This window comes from Manis pentadactyla, chromosome 12 (genome assembly GCF_030020395.1).
Source record: "Manis pentadactyla isolate mManPen7 chromosome 12, mManPen7.hap1, whole genome shotgun sequence".
Classification (NCBI taxonomy): domain Eukaryota; kingdom Metazoa; phylum Chordata; class Mammalia; order Pholidota; family Manidae; genus Manis; species Manis pentadactyla.
In genome coordinates, this window is record NC_080030.1 from 39,235,924 (window position 1) to 39,256,508 (window position 20,585).

Sequence of the window (20,585 nt, forward strand, 5' to 3'; positions counted from 1 at the left end):
CCTGCAAATTGTAAAAGGGTCAATTTCCCAGGGAAATTGAGGGCGCTTAAATCTTGGTGGAGTACTTGGGAGATGGAAAGAGCCTCGGTGAATCTTTGAGTCACGATTGTCCATAAATGCAAATCGATATATTGTCAGCTGGAGTCTGCAGGGATACTGAAAACGGCTGCACAAAGGTCTACAAAAGTGAACCATTTTGAGTCAGGTAGAACTTGCAACAAAAGGCTATTGGAGTTTGGAACAACTGAGAAACAGGAAATAACTAGTTTGTTAGTAGCTCTCAAGTCCTGGACAAATCACCATCCTCACCCGGTAGGTTTCCAGACTGGCAAGATGGGCATGTTGCAGGGACTGATACAGGGAGTGGTTGGCCCCTGGGTAATCAAGGTGCCTCAGTGACGGGAATATGGCCTTGTGTGACTACAAGCCTTAATGGATATTGAGGCAATTTAGGAAGATATCTATCCAAATTCTTGTAGGTTCTGTACTTTTTATTCTCCCAATGTCAGTATTATAAATAGCATGCAGATTTTTGGGTACTTCAGTTAAATTAGGAGACTTTTGTTGGAATTCTTTCTCTTCTATATCAAGGACAGATTGTAAGGAATATTAAAGATTAGGTTCATGTTGGTCAGGAACTTCTAAGGTAAGGCCTCGATTTCACATAAAACATATTAGCCTTGTTAATTTAGAAAGGAGGTTTCTCCCTAATAGATTGATGGGAGCTGTGTCACACAGCAAAAAGGAATGGTTTTCAGTGAAACGTCCCAAGAGTCATTGGTACTGATTACATGGAAGTTGAACTTTATTAGACACTCCACTATGGAAGCCTCCAAGGCATCTACTGTCCTATGATTAGAAATGTTAGGTAGGAAGACAGACAGGAACAGCAGTAAAAGGGAAGATAAAGTTCAAAGAAGAAGCCTCCCCAGGTAAGGGTCAAAGAAAAAGCCCCCCAAACTCTGCCCAGGTAGAGGGTCCATGTGATGACAATAAAGGCTTTTTAGGGAGATACCTTCCTCCCCAACCAGATCCCAACAGGGGCCTGATTGAACAGAACTGAGAGCTGCCCAGATCACATCTCAGCACGGGAAAGGGCATGCGCACTGAGAGGCGCGGCTATATAGAAGGACCTGTCAATCAAGTGACCCCGCCTTGTCGGTCAAAGAGGCGCCTCCTGACCAGAATGTAATATATAGACCTCCTGCCAAGCGGATCGAGGCCCTTGTCCACCTTGACTCTGGCCTGCTCCTCCCTTGGAGTGTATTCAGATAAAACTCTCACTCTGTTTCATTGCTGTGTCTCGACCTGTCACTTCTTTGTTGCTGTGGAGACAAGAGTCGAGGAGAACAGACTCAACCCATTAACACTATGAGGGGGGTTTAAAGTAGATAGTGTGGCTCCAGTACCTACTGGAATTTGGCAGGTTTCACATTAATTTTAATTTTAGTTTCCCCTTTGCCATTTAAATAAATCACTGGTAGCAGTTCCCTGAAGGGTCCCCTTGGAGCCCCAACAACTCTGGGGGGTCCATGGAGGAGCTCTCCTTTAAGGCGGATACGGGGCTATCTGAGTTAATGTTGAGCATTTGCATAGTGCCTCTGAGGACAGCCTCTTTATCAGTGTCCCAGTGGGTTACAAGTGAGACATCCATCCCTGGCCCAGTATTTCAATGGTGGACCCCACAGAGGGTACAGTGCTGGATGTGTGCATTATTTTAGGTCTTTGGCCTTGGAGCTGTTGCAGCAGTAAGGCCAATAGCTGGTCAGCCTTCTGGGTACTGTCTTGTCCCAAAGCCCTCTCAAAGTGCTGAGCCATGGTCACAAGCTCAGTCAGACCAGTGGCCTCCCAGCCTATATTCTGTCTTTATATCAATCCACCAATCTCAAGATATAATCCATTTACAAATAGGGCAGCTAGAGCAGGTTGGGCTGCCTCATTTACTATATGGAACCCAGTCTGCTACAGAAAGAGAATTTCTAGCCAGGCTTTAAAGTCTATCACATCTTATCTTTCTTTTGTGCGCTTGTTTGAATAATAGACCAATCAGGGAAGACTTCAGAAATGTCTTTTAAAACATCAGTTGCTATTTCGAAAGCTTTCTCTGGTCCATGAGATGACCACGTTGAAAATCGAGATCTTAAATATCCTCCTTGGAGTTAGGCCATTCGGCTTCCCACATCCATTTTTGGGCTTCACCAGGTCCTACCAGCTGATAAAAGTCTGGCAGGCCTGGCTCACAGGTGCTGATAACAACTCAAAATTCTTTAAACAATTTTTGAAGATCCCTCCTGGCTTTAGGAAATTCTTTAACTACAGCATTTATTTCAGTCTTTGACCATGGAGTGATAACTGAGCAGGATGTCCTGCAACTCTGTGTAACTTTATTTTAAAAGGCAACTGTTGACAGGGAGCCAAGATGGTGGCATGAGTAGATCAGTGGAAATCTTCTCCCAAAACTACACATATTTATGAAAATATAACAAAGACAACTCTTCCTAGAATAGAGACCAGAGGACACAGGACAACATCCAGACCACATCCACACCTGCGAGAACCCAGCGCTTCGAGAAGGGAGTAAGACACAAGCCCCGGCCCGGTGGGACCCGAGCGCCCCTCCCCCCAGCTCCCGGCGGGAGGAGAGGAGTTGGAGCGGGGAGGGAGAGGGAGCCCAGGACTGCTGAACACCCAGTCCCAGCCATCCGGGCCAGAGTGCAGACACAGTGCGTGCGTGGGGGCCCTGGATACTAGGGAAACAGGGCAGCAAGACCAGTGAGCAGGTGCCTGAGGCCGGCGTCTGAGGACAAAGAAAAGCGAGCAGCTTTTTTTCTGTTTTGTTTTGTTTTGGCAAGTGCATTTTGGAAGTCTTAAAGGGACAGGGACCCCCAAACCGGACGGAAGCGCCCGGGACACTTAGTCCAGAGGCAGGCAGGGAATCTGGGGATCTCTGGGCACTCTAACCCCCTGGGCAGCAGGGAGCATGGAGGCCCCTCATGGAGATAAATAGCCTCCCGGCCGCTCCCCCTCCAATGCAGCTCCACTATTTCGGAGCAGCAGCCTGAGACAGACCACGCCCACAGCAACAGCGGAGATAAACTCCATAGCAGCCGGGCAGGAAGCAGAAGCCCTGTCTGTGAGCAGCTACCCAGCACAAGCCACCAGAGGTTGCTGTTCTCCCAGGAGAGAAAGGCCACAAACCAACAAGAAGGGAAGTTCTTCCAGCCATCACTCATTCCAGCTCTGCAAGCTATTTCTATCACCATGAAAAGGCAAAATTACAGGCAAACCAAGATCATAGAGGCAACACCAGAGAAGGAAACAGACCTAACCAGTCTTCCTGACAAAGAATTCAAAATAAAAATCATAAACATGCTGATGGAGATGCAGAGAAATATGCAAGAGCTAAGGGATGAAGTCCGGAGGGAGATCACAGATGCCAGGAAGGAGATTACAGAAGTGAAACAAACTCTGGAAGGATTTATAAGCAGAATGGATAAGATGCAAGAGGCCATTGATGGAATAGAAACCAGAGAACAGGAACACATAGAAGCTGACATAGAGAGAGATAAAAGGACCTCCAGGAATGAAACAATATTAAGAGAACTGTGTGACCAATCCAAAAGGAACAATATCTGTACTATAGGGGTACCAGAAGAAGAAGAGAGAGAAAAAGGGATAGAAAGTGTCTTCGAAGAAATAATTGCTGAAAACTTCCCCAAACTGGGGGAGGAAATAATCGAACAGACCACAGAAAAACACAGAACTCCCAACACAAAGGACCCAAGGAGGACAACACCAAGGCACATAATAATTAAAATGGCAAAGATCAAGGACAAGGAAAGAGTTTTAAAGGCAGCTAGAGAGAAAAAGGTCACCTATAAAGGAAAACCCATCAGGCTATCATCAGACTTCTCAACAGAAACCTTACAGGCCAGAAGAGAATGGCATGATATATTTAATGCAATGAAACAGAAGGGCCTTGAACCAAGGATACTGTATACAGCGCAATTATCATTTAAATATGATGGAGGGATTAACCAATTCCCAGACAAGCAAAAGCTGAGGGAATTTGCTTCCCACAAACCACCTCTACAGAACATCTTACAGGGACTGCTCTAGATGGGAGCACTCCTAGAAAGAGAACAGAACGAAACACCCAACATATGAAGAATGGAGGAGGAGGAATAAGAAGGGAGAGAAGAAAAGAATCTCCAGTGTATATAACAGCTCAATAAGCGAGCTAAGTTAGGCAGTAAGATACTAAAGAGGCTAACCTTGAACCTTTGGTAACCACGAATTTAAAGCCAGCAATGGCAATAAGTACATATCTTTCAATAGTCACCTTAAATGTTAATGGGTTGAATGCACCTATCAAAAGACACAGAGTAATAGAATGGATAAAAAAGCAAGACCCATCTATATGCTGCTTACAAGAAACTCACCTCAAACCCAAAGACATGCACAGACTAAAAGTCAAGGGATGGAAAAACATATTTCAAGCAAACAACAGTGAGAAGAAAGCAGGGGTTGCAGTACTAATATCAGACAAAATAGACTTCAAAACAAAGAAAGTAACAAGAGATAAAGAAGGACACTACATAATGATAAAGGGCTCAGTCAAACAAGAGGATATAACCATTCTAAATATATATGCACCCAACACAGGAGCACCAGCATATGTGAAACAAATACTAACAGAACTAAAGGGGGAAATAGACTGCAATGCATTTATTTTAGGAGACTTCAACATGCTACTCACCCCAAAGGATAGATCCACCGGGCAGAAAATAAGTAAGGACACTGAGGCACTGAACAACACAGTAGAACAGATGGACCTAATAGACATCTATAGAACTCTACATCCAAAAGCAACAGGATATACATTCTTCTCAAGTGCACATGGAACATTCTCCAGAATAGACCACATACTAGCCCAAAAAGAGCCTCAGTAAATTCCAAAATATTGAAATTCTACCAACCAACTTTTCAGACCACAAAGGTATAAAACTAGAAATAAATTGTACAAAGAAAACAAAAAGGCTCACAAACACATGGAGGCTTAACAACATGCTCCTAAATAATCAATGGATCAACGACCAAATTAAAATAGAGGTCAAGGAATATATGGAAACAAATGACAACAACAACACAAAGCCCCAACTTCTGTGGGAAGCAGCGAAAGCAGTCTTAAGAGGAAAGTATATAGCGATCCAGGCACACTTGAAGAAGGAAGAACAATCCCAAATGAATAGTCTAACATCACAATTATAGAAACTGGAAAAAGAAGAACAGATGAGGCCTAAGGTCAGCAGAAGGAGGGACATAATAAAGATCAGAGAAGAAATAAACAAAATTGAGAAGAATAAAACAATAGCAAAAATCAATGAAACCAAGAGCTGGTTCTTTGAGAAAATAAACAAAATAGATAAGCCTCTTGCCAAACTTATTAAGAGAAAAAGAGAATCAACACAAATCAACAGAATCAGAAATGAGAATGGAAAAATCACGACAGACTCCACAGAAAGACAAAGAATTATTAAAGACTACTATGAAAACCTATATGCCAACAAGCTGGAAAACCTAGAAGAAATGGACAACTTCCTAGAAAAATACAACCTTCCAAGACTGACCAAGGAAGAAACACAAAAGTTAAACAAACCAATTATGAGCAAAGAAATTGAAACGGTAATCAAAAAACTACCCAAGAGCAAAACCCCCGGGCCGGACGGATTTACCTCAGAATTTTATCAGACACACAGAGAAGACATAATGCCCATTCTCCTTAAAGTTTTCCAAAAAATAGAAGAGGAGGGAATACTCCCAAACTCATTCTATGAAGCCAATATCATCCTAATACCAAAACCAGGCAAAGACCCCACCAAAAAAGAAAATTACAGACCAATATCCCTGATGAATATAGATGTAAAAATACTCAATAAAATATTAGCAAACTGAATTCAAAAATATATCAAAAGGATCATACTCCATGACCAAGTGGGATCCATCCCAGGGATGCAAGGATGGTACAACATTCGAAAGTCCATCAACATCATCCACCACATCAACAAAAAGAAAGACAAAAACCACATGATCATCTCCATAGATGCTGAAAAAGCATTTGACAAAATTCAACATCCATTCATGATAAAAACTCTCAGCAAAATGGGTATAGAGGGCAAGTACCTCAACATAATGAAGGCCATATATGATAATCCCAGAGCCAACATTATACTGAACAGCAAGAAGCTAAAAGCTTTTCCTCTGAGATCGGGAACAAGACAGGGATGCCCACTCTCCCCACTGTTATTTAACATAGTACTGGAGGTCCTAGCCACAGCAATCAGACAAAACAAAGAAATACAAGGAATCCAGATTGGTAAAGAAGAAGTTAAACTGTCACTATTTGCAGATGACATGATATTGTACATAAAACACCCTAAAGACTCCACTCCAAAACTACTAGAACTGATATAGGAATACAGCAAAGTTGCAGAATACAAAATTAACACACAGAAATCTGTGGCTTTCCTATATACTAACAATGAACCAATAGAAAGAGAAATTAGGAAAACAATTCCATTCACAATTGCATCAAAAAGAATAAAATACCTAGGAATAAACCTAAACAAAGAAGTGAAAGACCTATACATTGAAAACTACAATTCACTCTTAAGAGAAATTAAAGGGGACACTAACAAATGGAAACTCATCCCATGCTTATGGCTAGGAAGAATTAATATCGTCAAAATGGCCATCCTGCCCAAAGCAATATACAGATTTGATGCAATCCCTATCAAATTACCAGCAACATTCCTCAACGAACTGGAACAAATAATTCAAAAATTCATATGGAAACACCAAAGACCCCGAATAGCCAAATCGATCCTGAGAAAGAAGAATAAAGTAGGGGGGATCTCACTCCCCAACTTCAAGCTCTACTATAAAGCTGTAGTAATCAAGGCAATTTGGTACTGGCACAAGAACAGAGCTACAGACCAGTGGAACAGATAAGAGACTCCAGACATTAACCCAAACATATATGGTCAATTAATATTTGATAAAGGAGCCATGGACATACAATGGCGAAATGACAGTCTCTTCAACAGGTGGTGCTGGCAAAACTGGACAGCTACATGTAGGAGAATGAAACTGGACCATTGTCTAACCCCATATACAAAAGTAAACTCAAAATGGATCAAAGACCTGAATGTAAGTCATGAAACCATTAAACTCTTAGAAAAAAACATAGGCAAAAACCTCTTAGACATAAACATGAGTGACCTCTTCTTGAACATATCTCCCCAGGCAAGGCAAACAACAGCAAAAATGAACAAGTGTGACTATATTAAGCTGAAAAGCTTCTGTACAGCAAAAGACACCATCAATAGAACAAAAAGGTACCCTACAGTATGGGAGAATATATTTGTAAATGACAGATCTGATAAAGGCTTGACATCCAAAATATATAAAGAGCTCACCCACCTGAACAAACAAAAAACAAATAATCCAATTAAAAAATGGGCAGAGGATCTGAACAGACACTTCTCCAAAACAGAAATACAGATGGCCAACAGACACATGAAAAGATGCTCCACATCACTAATTATCAGAGAAATGCAAATTAAAACTACAATGAGATATCACCTCACACCAGTAAGGATGGCTACCATCCAAAAGACAAACAACAACAAATGTTGGCGAGGCTATGGAGAAAGGGGAACCCTCCTACACTGCTGGTGGGAATGTAAATTAGTTCAACCATTGTGGAAAGCAGTATGGAGGTTCCTCAAAATGCTCACAATAGACTTATCATTTGGCCCAGGAATTCCACTCCTACGAGTTTATGCTAAGAACACAGCACTCAAGTTTGAAAAAGACAGATGCACCCCTATGTTTATTGCAGCACTATTTACAGTAGCCAAGAATTGGAAGCAACTTAAGTGCCCATCAGTAGATGAGTGGATAAAGAAGATGTGGTACATATACACAATGGAATATTACTCAGCCATAAGAAGAAAACAAATCCTACCATTTGCAACAACATGGATGGAGCTAGAGGGTATCATGCTCAGTGAAATAAGCCAAGCAGAGAAAGAGAAATACCAAATGATTTCACTCATCTGTGGAGTATAAGAACAAAGGAAAAACTGAAGGAATTAAACAGCAGCAGAATCGCAGAACCCAAGAATGGACTAACAGGTACCAAAGGGAAAGGGACTGGGGAGGATGGGTGGGAAGGGAGGGATAAGGGGATGGGGAAGAAGAAAGGGGGTATTATGATTAGCATGCATAATGGGGGGGGTGGGAGAAAGGGGAGTGCTGTACAACACAGAGAAGACAAGTAGTGATTCTACAACATTTAGCTATGCTGATGGACAGTGACTGTAAAGGGGTTTGTGGGGGGGACCTGGTATAGGGGAGAGCCTAGTAAACATAATATTCTTCATGTAATTGTAGATTAATGATAATTTAAAAAAAAGAAAGAAAAGGGGGATTACTCCCTGATAGGATAAAAGTAACTGTAAATCAATGATTAATGCATGCTTTAAATATCCTTAATTTTGATCATTTAAAGGGTGTCAGATGATCAGCTATGGAAGTACATTTTTCTGATAATATTCCTTTCTCTTAAAAAAAAAAAAAAGCAGTTCCTGTGTGGTGATCTCCAATAAGTTCTTCACAATGATATAGAGGGCATATCAAAGTGTGGGCAAAGGGTTTGTTTGTGTTTATACAGAGGATCAAAGCCTAATTTGGCTACCCAGAAAACAAATTAAGATACAATATGAAGAAGAACTTCCAACATCAACATTCTCTGGAAGAGTCATTCCAGAAGATGATCATCAAAAAACTTCAACAGAGATCCTGGTGCTGTTGCAGTTGTAGCTGCATTCATCCCACCAGTTCCTGGACTTGCCATGGGAATGAAGTAGGAGATATCTAAGCTGGCCTGTGCATACAGTAAAACAACAAATTTGACTGCATCTATACTGTCGGAACTCAACCAAGAATTAGGAGAAGTGCAAGTTGCAGTGCTCCAAAATCTTGCGACTATAGACTATCTACTGTTAAAAGAACATATGGGATGTGAACAGTTCCCAGGAATGTGTTGTTTTAATTTGTCTGATTTTTCTCAAACTACTCAAATTCAGTTAGACAATATCCATCATATCATTGATAAGTTTTCACAAATGCCTAGGGTGCCTAACTGGTTTTTTTGGTTTCACTGGAGATGGCTGGTAATTGTAGGTCTGCTTTGGTTATGTAGCTGTATTCCTATTATGTTAATGTGTGCATGCAATTTAATTAGTAGTTTAAAACCTATACATGCTTATGTTACACTACAAGAAGGTATGTCAAAGAAATAATCAATCTTCCCATGTTTTCTTCCGTCTGCTACTTCTATAGCTTTTCTTCTTCCTTCCTAATTACAACCCTTAAGTAGAATTCGTGCCTCATATCGAAAATACCGAGTATCATAATTCTTCCAAGTGGTAAAGACACCTCAAGACAAATGCTGGGCATAGAAGCCACAGGGCATAAATATGCAAAGAAGTAAAAAGCTAACCTTTTCAAACAATAAGGCTTCTCTCTCACTTACCAACTTAACATTTCCCTGTATGGCCCCGGAAGATGACTGGTTAGCCAGAGACAGGTAAGATTCCTCAAGGGAGGAACAATCTAAGACAGGCACAGTCGCAGGGGAGCCATCAGGTGAGAAATTGGGGATCAACAGAGGTGAGGCTTAGAATCTCACCCCCCCTGTTTTGAGAGAAATCTTCTGCATCCGTGGATGTTTTGTTGCCCTTGTCTAGCTTGGATTAATACTTAGTCTATAGGCACACACCTGATCATCTATATTTGCCCTCTTACAGCACTAAATTATGTTTTCTACCTTTATCTTGCATCTACCTACCACTTCAGCATTTTATTAAGATAATAATAATAATAATAATAATAATAATAATAATAATAATAATGGAGAAATGTGGGATTCACATATAAATCAAGTATAAAAATCAAATGAATAATCATACCTGACTTGATTGTTTATAGTTCATAATGAGTGATCAAAACTGAAAGTTTCTGTGATGACTGCCCTTGCACTGTTCACCATGTAAGAACTTATTCACTATGTAAGAATTTGTTCACCATGTAAGAACTTGTTCGTTATGCTTCAGAAGATTAGAGACTGTTGAGAATTAGGCTTGGGGTTGATTAATGATTGTGCGTTGAGTTCCCTATACAGAATTTTATTGTTGTTAACAACCATTTGATCAATAAATATGAGAGATGCCCTCTCAAAAAAAAAAAAGGCAACTGTTTAATAGTGTCTTCTGAGTGAAAAGGCTATTCAGATAGAGGATTAGTACTCAGGAAAAGGAGAACAGAAGTGAACAGTGGGAGTCACATCAGTCTCATTATCTTTTGCCTTTAATTTTTCATTAGTCTTTTGCAACAGATTTTTCATCAAGGGCTGTTTTTGGAAGCTTCTGTAAACCAATTAAAATAGGCATACCATTGTGTTTGTTTAATTTGGGAACACTCATTTTCAAATGTACTTCTTAAATAAACAATCTTGTCTAATTTGAACATTCCACATAATGAACCGTTTTAATCCTAGGTTGTTTTTCAGATTTTGCTGTTTTTGTAGATATTTATAACTTCTGAGACCATAGTTCTTAGACATAAAATAGGCTGGTGTGCTTGAAGGTAGCATGCTTGACTGTTTGGAGCTTGAGAATCCCACTCATTTTTAGCTAAGTCTTTGGGTCCTAGAGCCAAACAAATACCTAAGTGCGATGTGTCTCTGGGTTAGAGATTCTGTAGTGTTTTATAGTTGTGCATGGAAATTTTCATGAGGATGGAAGGTGACCTAGTATCAATCTAACCTCTTCCATGACTGAATTATTCTAACAATTCCCTTGTTAGACTTACACAAACATTTTAACCCATGCTTGACCATGCACACCAATTTTTCCAGCTTTTTGGCTTCCAATATTTCCATTGGCAATCCTTTACCTACACAAAACATACTGGATGTAGTCCAGCTTAAGTTAGATCTAGTCTGACTCAGGACCCAGTCTGGTTTTTAAGTTGGACCCAGTCCAGCTCTAGCCAGTAACCACCAACAGTTTCTAACATGGAATCTGGGAACTGAACCTAAGGCTGGGGATTCCAGTAAAATGAGGAACTGTGGAAAGCCAATTAGATAAGTAGCTCCACAAAAAAAAGCAGAGCTCAGAACCAAGAGGGACTTACCCATGGTTTTCCAATAGACAGACAGAGAACTCAGAGGGTTCATGGGTACCACATTCATGTTTCTTGTTTTCCCCAAGGCCATCAGAAATATCCGTCCATTCCTTCACTGCCACCAAATCTGTTAAAACACAAAATTCACATGAGTAAATTTTAAAGATCTTATTGCTTTTATTCAACAATTAATGACTGAGGCAGCATCACATCTAAAAGAAGAAAGGAACTCCCAGAAGCTGCAGAAAACACTTTTTTCTAAGCAGAAGGGAGGCAGGAAGATGCAAAAAGCAGACTGTTTAAGGCAAGGTCACCCTCATTTGGAGAATGACAGGTGTCTAAAAGGCAGATCACCTCACTAGTGGTGACCAGGAAATTTCAGAGTGACTGGTTGAGATCACATGCCTGGGAGAGGCTGGAACTAAAATTAGGTTAGGTATTAAGTCTCCATTTGGTGATGTGGGTTTAACATAGTGACTCCATTTGGGGCGTCTGTCTCTTTCTTAACAATACTAAAGCACAAGATGCCATATGCTTTTGCTTATCCAGTGAAATAAAGCCAAGGTACCTTCCCCAATTTTGTCTTGAAAATTCAGATGCTGACTAAGAGGTCTCATCACCACTGACAACTGGACTTTTATCATCTAATAGGGAAACAAATGAAAAAGGAGAAAGCAGGAGGAAAATAATTAGACATTTATCATGTGATTATGAAAGTACCATTTTTTGCAGCCATGTAAATTATCATATTGCATTATCAAGATAATAATTTTTTTGTGACAAGAAATCACACCATTATGTGTTACATCTGTATTATTTTTTTAAGTAGGCTTTTTTTAATTACAGAGATAAATTATGTATGTCAGAATTCCACTTTGAAGATTTTATACAACATGTCATCTAAGACCCCATTAAGCGTTAGTCTCTTCCTCTTGTTTCTGAATGTCTCCTGGTGGTAAGAGTTAACTCTTTCCTCGGTGGCCAGGGTGCCCTTTCATGTACTTCCACAGATGCAAATCCATTTCATCCAGGGAAAATCCTGTTCAGGTACAGGGGCCATGACACCTCTGGGTCTATCCTGCAGCCCTGCCCCAGGACCCACTCCCAAATGAAACCACTCAAACTGGACTCGGTCATGCTATCCCTTTGGCTTCATTTGATATGCCCAAAGAGAAAGCTACTTTTCTTTACTAGTTAAAATTGCCAGAAAGTTTACAGAGGTCATAGGCCTAAAAAAATTTTGATATGAAGTAAAGGTTATCAGTAGAAATGGTCCTCATAGTCTAATGTGATATTTGGGAGCCCATCACACCTGGGTTCAAGTCCTGACAGGGTAAATAACCTCCCTGGGTCTCAGTTCATCTGCAAGAAAAGGACAACAATAATTCATGTAAAGAGTGGAGATTAAATGAAACAATGTCTATGAAGAACCAGTGCAGGACCTGGTACATTACTGCTTATTACACATGCAATTATTCACATTGTTCTCTTTTCAAAGCAATGATTTGAGACTAAGCTCAATCAGAAGGCCCTTTTGGGTTCCTTAAGTTCCAAATGGCCCTATCAGCATCACAGCATTACTTGATGTTATTTATCAACAAAGAATGAAATTAAAATGGCCCCTATTTTTTAAGCCAACAAGAGAAAGAGGTAATTCAGGACCAGATGTAAGCTTGATGGCCAGTGAGGATCCTGAGCCATTATCTCTATGAATTAGTTGCAAACAAAGGAGATTCTCATTTCCATTGCCATCTACCATCTAGTCAGTGTTTGTTTGCCTCTACAGCCAGGGTATCAATGCCCTGAAGTCAGCAAGGAATGGAATAAAGAAAAGATATCTCCCAGAAGATGACTCAAGAGAAGAGAGTATGTCTGAAATGAGTAGGTCTTCCAACATATGCTTGATGAATTTCTTGCATGGTTTTTAACCACACCTGCCCTTGAAATCTTCTGAACTTTTCAAAATGCATGGTTCACTTTAAGCAATATTGAACAGCTAGATAAATCATGAGATGACATAATGTGCTTCTATTCCTGCCAAGTATTCTTCCAGTTAACCAAGAAACCTGACTACTTTCTCAGTCAATCCTTCTCTAATAAATATAATACTTCCCAAATTAATAAAATTAAGTACAATTGCACTGCCAGAAAAGAGAGGAAAAGGATAAAATAGCACCAAGAAAAAAATAAGCAAAGGCAAGCTTTCAGAAATAAAAAGTTGGTTTTCAAACAAGAACAAAGCCTGAATTAGTGATTTTGAATGAAGGATAAGAAAATAACAATGATCTTTGTTTTGCTTCTCATGTTGGAAGTTCATTACTATGGAAGAAGGTAGACTGTATCATCCTCAACAAGTAGAATTATTCTGATACAAGAATCAGAGTTATAATAGAGCTCATCTACCTCCAGAAAGGGCTTGAAGTGTAGGGTCAGACTTTAGCATGGAATTAAAAAAAAAGGAGAGGAAAATATGAGTAAAATGAGAAAATAGAGCTGATCAAGATAAGCCCAAGGAGAGTCCCGGGTCCTGTTAAACTAAGAAGTAAGTTTGCAATGAAGCTCATGTTCTGTTATAAGCTCAAGGAGAAGGTACCAGGAAAAATCTGTGTCAGTACAAATGATCAGATAAAGATTTGCGTCAGTAGTCATGGTACAGTCCTGTAAAGCCCTGTGGTTTGGTATGTTTCTCTCCCCACCCATCTCTTCTGAAGGTCTACAGCTTACATGTCAAATCCAGCCTGCCATCTATTTTTGCATCCACCCCCAAATGAAGAATGCTGTCTGTATTTTTTAATGTTTGGGAAAACTCGAAACAAGAATATTTTGTGACTCATGAAAATTCAAATTTCAGTGTCACAAATTTAGGTTTCTTGGAACACAGCCACACCCATTTACTATTGTCTATGACTGCTTTTGCATGACAGCATCAGAATTATGCAGTAATGACAGAGACCATTTGGCCCACAAAGCCTAAACTACATTCTGGCCCTTTGCAAAAACTGTGGCAACCCCTGACCTAGAAAAAAAGCACAGGATTTAGAATCAGAATGTCAGATTCTGTTTCCAGCTTCCTCACCATCCATACTTTGTCAAATCTTCAGCAAATTAACCTCTCTGAGCCTCAGTTTCCTAATCTTTAAACTGAGCACAATAATACCTGATTTATAGGTTTTCTGTGTTTATAAGACGGATAACCCTGGCTCTGGTCTATGATGGTTCTCATAAATGGCATTCAGTATTTTGGCCTTTCTCCCTCTCTTTCTCCAGGTAATTTTCTTCTTTCCACTCCTAAAATTAAGTATTCTTTGAACTCCTGTTGTGATACTCTGCTCTAGAATGGCTCCCTTGGGTTTCTCATCCGAGGCAGATGATTTCCATATCTGCATTTCTAGTCCCACTTCTCTAAGTTCTGCATGGAATTTTCCCACTGCCCCCAGGATAACCCCACTTGAATGTCTGCTAAAGACTGAATGTTTGTGTCCTCTCCAGATTCTTAAGTGAAATGCCCATGCCCAATATGGTGGTGCTTGGAGGTATCTGGGGCCTTTGGGAGGGTATTAGGTCAAGAGACCCCAGAGAGCTCCATGGGTCCTTCCTCTACATGCAGACAAAATGAGAAGGTGACTCTCTGTGAACTGGGAAGCTGGCCGTCACCAGACACCAAATCTCCTGGTGCCTTGATCTTAGATTTCCCAGCCTCCAGAACTGTGGGAAACACATCTGTGTTGTTTATAAGCCACCCTGTGGTGTCCTGTACAGCAGCCCGAACAGACTATGACAGTGTCCTATAAGCACCTCAACTGGGAATTCCCCAGTAGGCTCATGCACAAGCAGCTCCTCTGTTCATTACACATTCCTAGGCTAATCTGGAGAAAGCACTGCTGAGATCATACCATTCTCCAACTTGAAAGCTTTCAAGAGCTTTCTGTTGGGTCTCAAATTAAGTACAAATCCACTAACCGAGTACCAAAGGCCACCAACAATTTTACCCTCCCTGCTTTTTCAAACCCATCTCCTTCCACTCTCCTTCATATGCACCATACTTCAGCCAAACTTAATAATTTGCTGTTTTAGAAAGTATTTTTCACTTTCTCCCAATGCATTTTTCTCTTAAGCTATTGTGCCCACTTAGAATGCCCTTTATTCCAGTGTGGCTCAAACTTACCTGTCCTTCAAAATTCTTAAATGCTGCCACTTCAGGGAAGTTTCCCTGATTATTTGGAGTCACAAGCAATCTTTCCCGCCTCTGAAATCCCATGATAATGGATATGCTCCTCTCTATGACATTATTATCTTATTTCTTGGATTATAACCCTGTGTTTGCATGTTTTATGCATAGACAGGGCAATCTATTACAGTAAGTCAGAGTGACTTTGGTCCCATTCTTGCCCCTCCTCAGCCGTAGGACCGTGGGCAAGTTATTTAACATCCCTTACCTCAGTTTCCTTGCCTGTAAAATGAGGATAGTCATACCTAACACATAAGATATTGGGAAGATTAAATTAAGTCATGTAAACAAGGCATTTGGCATAGAATCACCATATGGCTATTTTTACATTCTACCTTTTAAGTTCTATGTTTATTCTACTTTTCTTTTTAATATGTTTTTACTTCACTGTGTAGAGAATCAAGCAACTGAGGCAGGTCCATGTTTTATTCATAGTGGGATCTTCCCTGAAAATGGTCTTAAGGTAGATACTCCAAAAACATTTGTTCTAATGAACTGAAATAATAAGATTATAATTAAATACAAAGTAGTGCTTATATGAACTCTGAAATACAGGTGGAAAATAAAATTGAATAGCTGTGGATTATAGTATTGAAAATCACTCAGGAATATTGTGTGACCAAAGGTAAAGATATTAATGCTTTCTGATTTCATGAGCTCACCAATTAACAACGGATGATTCTAGAAAGTAAATTAATGAAATACAACATGACCTTGGCAAAGAATTGACTATTAAATTGATCAAAACAGTTCTAGTTTGATAGCACTCAGAGAAGAGCCACCAGTAGGTAGTTGAGCTTCAAACGGTCATGGGCACTTTAAAGATCAATATAAACCTTGGGTCAATGGGGAATCTTGACAGATATGGTCAGGCACAAAGCACTCCATTCCTCAACCTAAAAGTTTCCCTCATAAAATACGGGGATCATAGTTGGTATGTTTTTTTGAGTTTATCCCCCTCCTTGCCAGAAAAAGTAAGACTGATTGGAGAACTTGGCACAGACTTATGAAGAAGCATTGTTTTCTAATTAAAAAGCCAGAGAATGATTTATTTACTTAAGGTTACATAAGAGCCTCACTCCCAGTATTAGCCTAAGGGGCCACCTAAGACTGAGGCGCTGGATAGAAAGCAAAATAGATAATGCAGAGTCCTGGATACACAGGCTGTTTCATGAATGTACTTTTCTTATCGTTGACCTTGTAAATTAAAATTTCACACATCCAAGTTAGAATTTCCTGATATTTGGGTTTACATTGAATATTCCATAGCTCGTGTTTTTAACTATTTGCCAGCTGGCATCCTGCCTTCAATTCACTGCTGCTCAGTAAGGCTCAGAAACCTGGCAAGAATGGCATTATTACCAGTAGGAAAGTCTGAAACGAGCATGAACTTCCAAAGGCATCTCTAGTGGCTTATACCTTTAAGATTTTAGCCTTAACTGATCTTTTAATGTCTTAACTGCTAAAAGTAAATGTCTCCATTTAGGAATGGAGAAAAAGGGTACTATATTCTGGGAGTAGCAAGGCCATGAGTCAGGATGCATGGGTCCCAGAGCCGACTCTCAGAAGCTGAAGCAGACGACTGCAGCTGAGTCCCTTCGTCTTATGGAGACGTCTTCAGCTGTCTGAGAGAAAATGTCATGAATTTTCAGGACATTTCAAAAGCCAAGAGTACCTGACCAAGAATAACTGATTCTTTATCTTCTAGGTTGTTCCAGTGGTTCACTGTGCCAAAGACCATGCCAATATTAAAGAAAACAAAAGCAAAGATAAATGTGCTATGAGAATAAAAACGAGGTTATTAAGCACTCACTAAGCCTGCCTCCATGCTAAGTGTCTGTATATATAATGACCACTTAATCCTCAGCCTATCACACAGTCCCGTTTTACAGATGAAGTAACTGAGGCTCAGAAGAATTTTTTGCTGAAGGTCACAGAGCTTCTAAGTGGCAAAGCATAGCTTCACATCTCGATGTAATGGCCAAACAATGTTACCTCACTTGAAAGTGAGGGTGTAACATTCACAAAACACTAAGTTTATATTTAATTATGAAATAGAAAGTATTCCTTTCTAATGACCAAAGTTGTCCAAGTCCTAAGATTTCGCTAGGTGAAAGGTGACTACGATAAATGAGAAAGTTGTTTACATCTGGGACTCTTTCCTGAGAAATAAAATCCCAGATGTGGGGAATTGTTGCTGATTTTAGGGACATACCATGTTCTGGAGATTCAGCTTTTTTGTGTGTAACTGGAATATCATAATTTATTCAGTTGTATCAAAACATAAAATCCTGATACTCTCAAAATCACACTCAACTCAAAGAAAAAAACAGAAGGCAAGTTAAGGAGGAGTCTAAATTGGATTCAACCTCAGTGTTGTGGTGCTTAACAAACCCTGAAAGTCGGCATGCCCAGGACTTTCATCTTAATCATGAATCCTTGTGTCTAAAAATACTTGCTGATGATTCTTAGGACTGTTAGAGATGCCTCTTGACAAAATACTAAGGATGCTTATTAAGGATTCACATGCCTTAATCAATGCTTACTCAATTAATAAATGAGACTCTTATTTATCAGAGATGGCCTTAGAGGGTATAAAGTCTACCCTTTTTCCTGTGAGATGTTTTGAAAATGTGAACACTTACTTCTTCAGTATTAAAAAGCAGACAAGCAAACGTTTTAAATGCTGCTTAAGTGATCTCCTTTTCTACAATCTATGCAGATAACAATACCTTCATAATTAAAGTACTATTATTACTATTTAATTGCCTGTTTCATTGTTTAATGAATAGGAACTAGTTAATTATGATGGGGAAAGACAAAGAACAGTTTTCTAATGGGGGGATGCAAAGCTCTAGTTTTTACAATGTGGGCTGCAAATTGCTTTATTTATACTTCTGAACATCAGAACTTAGATTCACACATCTTTGTCAAATTATGAATCTCTTTCAACATGATCTGAAAATGAGTTTAACAATTATTTTTCTAATTTTGCATGTTTAAGTAATATTACACTTGTCTCTTGATATATTAAAGTGGCTATTCTGGATTCACTCACAAACACTTCTGACAGCCAAAAGGGCGACAGCATCTTTTTAACCACTCCCCAGGAAGGGCAGTTTCAGGTACGTGAGGCCAGTATCTCACAAAACACACTGAAAAACAGAGAGATCTAGCACTGATAAAGCTCATTCTGGCTGGCTGTCCACACTGGGGCTAAAATGTCACTGTTGCTTTCTAGCCCATAAATAGGATCTGGATCTTGATGTAGAATTCTCCTCGTTACCTCTACTATTAACATCCCAGTTGTACTCATGTCTGCAGGTTGCACATTGACTGACACCTCACATTTGTATAGCCCTTCAGTTTTCAAAAGCACTTTTATACCTATCATTTTCTTTGACTGTCACAGCCTGTGAAGCATGAGGTTCAAATATCATATACATCTTACCAATTTGGAAGCACCATCTCAACGAGGTTGAGTTGTCTGTCTTGACCTTGTGGCAAATAAATGGTAAAAATGTCTCTCTGAACCTTCTAGGCAGATGGGTAATTACATAAAGGAGTTACTAACGTGACATGAACAATCAAGGGAGACGCTTTGCCAAAAAGAAGAGGTTCGTGATCTTTTGGCGTGCTTGCTTCAGGAGCCTAATCATCATTGCGTAAAGAAGTATTGAGAGAGAGGTGCTGTGCAGTGATAGACAAAACTTTGCTGAAATTTGAGAAAATGTCTCAATGCAAAATCATTCTCTGATGGAGACTCAACCTAAAATAAATGTACCTAAGTGAATTTATTGTCTAATGTTTATGTTCAGATATACAAGGCTACTTCCAGATAGGAAATGGGGAGACTAGGTGACACTTCTAAAGATATTTAGGGAAATATACATTAATTCTATGATTCAGAGGACGATAAAATTATTTCTCAACTTTGTTTCCCTCGGTGACACACTAGACATGTCACCAATACATATGCACACCTAAGCCTGACACCCTCCTTCTCCTCTCTCTCAAGGCTGCTTACCCCTACCAGGTCTTACTCTTCCCTGATCCTCAGGCTTGAAAGTAACACAAGTCATACTCACCAGGGGCAACAGACTCTCCTACGTGAACTTGTGTCAAAATGGGGGCTGGAGAGGGGGAGAGTTTGGAACAAATCCGACACTATAACATGTACTTATTAAACTGGATTTTCTTTAATGAGACAATCTTGCACATTGTCGGTATCACTAATACGAATTTCTTCTTTTAGTAGCGATTTCACAAGAAAATATGTGAAATTTTGGTCCCTAATATTGATTTCCCCAGGTTTTTCATCTGACATTTACTTTGGACCAATACATAGTTGTGTTTAATATTGATTTTAATGTTTCATTGCTGCTAAAAACTTTGAGATTGTTTTTATGTGTAATAGTAAGTATTAAACTAGAAGTTTCATATTGATTGTGCTCCACTCCTGCCAAATACTATCTGTAGAAATATTTCTATCAATTTTTGTTCCCTCTGCACTGACCTCATCCTATTAAGCAATAAGGATTCAGAGATGGTATTTCCAGGAATCCCCCAAGTCTGAGATAAGGTGAAAACTGGGTTGTATGGTTCTCTTCAGAGATCTGAGGATTAAAATAGGATTTTGATGACTTATTGGCCAAAATGACACTATGTTAAAACAAAGTTTAGTGGCACTGTTATGATTTTTCTTACATTGTACAGTTTATTGTATCCCACAAACATCTTAGGCAAACAAAATGATTTAACACAGAAGAGATATATTAGGTTTATGGAGATGTTCAGTGTTGTTTTTATCTTTTTTAATGACACTATTATGTGTCCAAAATACATGTTCCCTAAAAATTGATGTTATGAATTATACCCATATCTGTAATGACTCATAGAACTCATCTCCAGATACATTCATATCTGTTGTCCAAAGCATAGGGATACTGACTTTGTCAGCATAGAAGCTTTAGAAGTAGAGTGATCTGTCTCCAGTTACTGTACGCTGCTGGCGTACCAGGCTGGTCCTGATTGTATGAAGGCTCTTCCTCTTTTCCTTTAGTGATTTTCTATGAAAAGAAAAGCATTGGCTTGCCTGATTCCA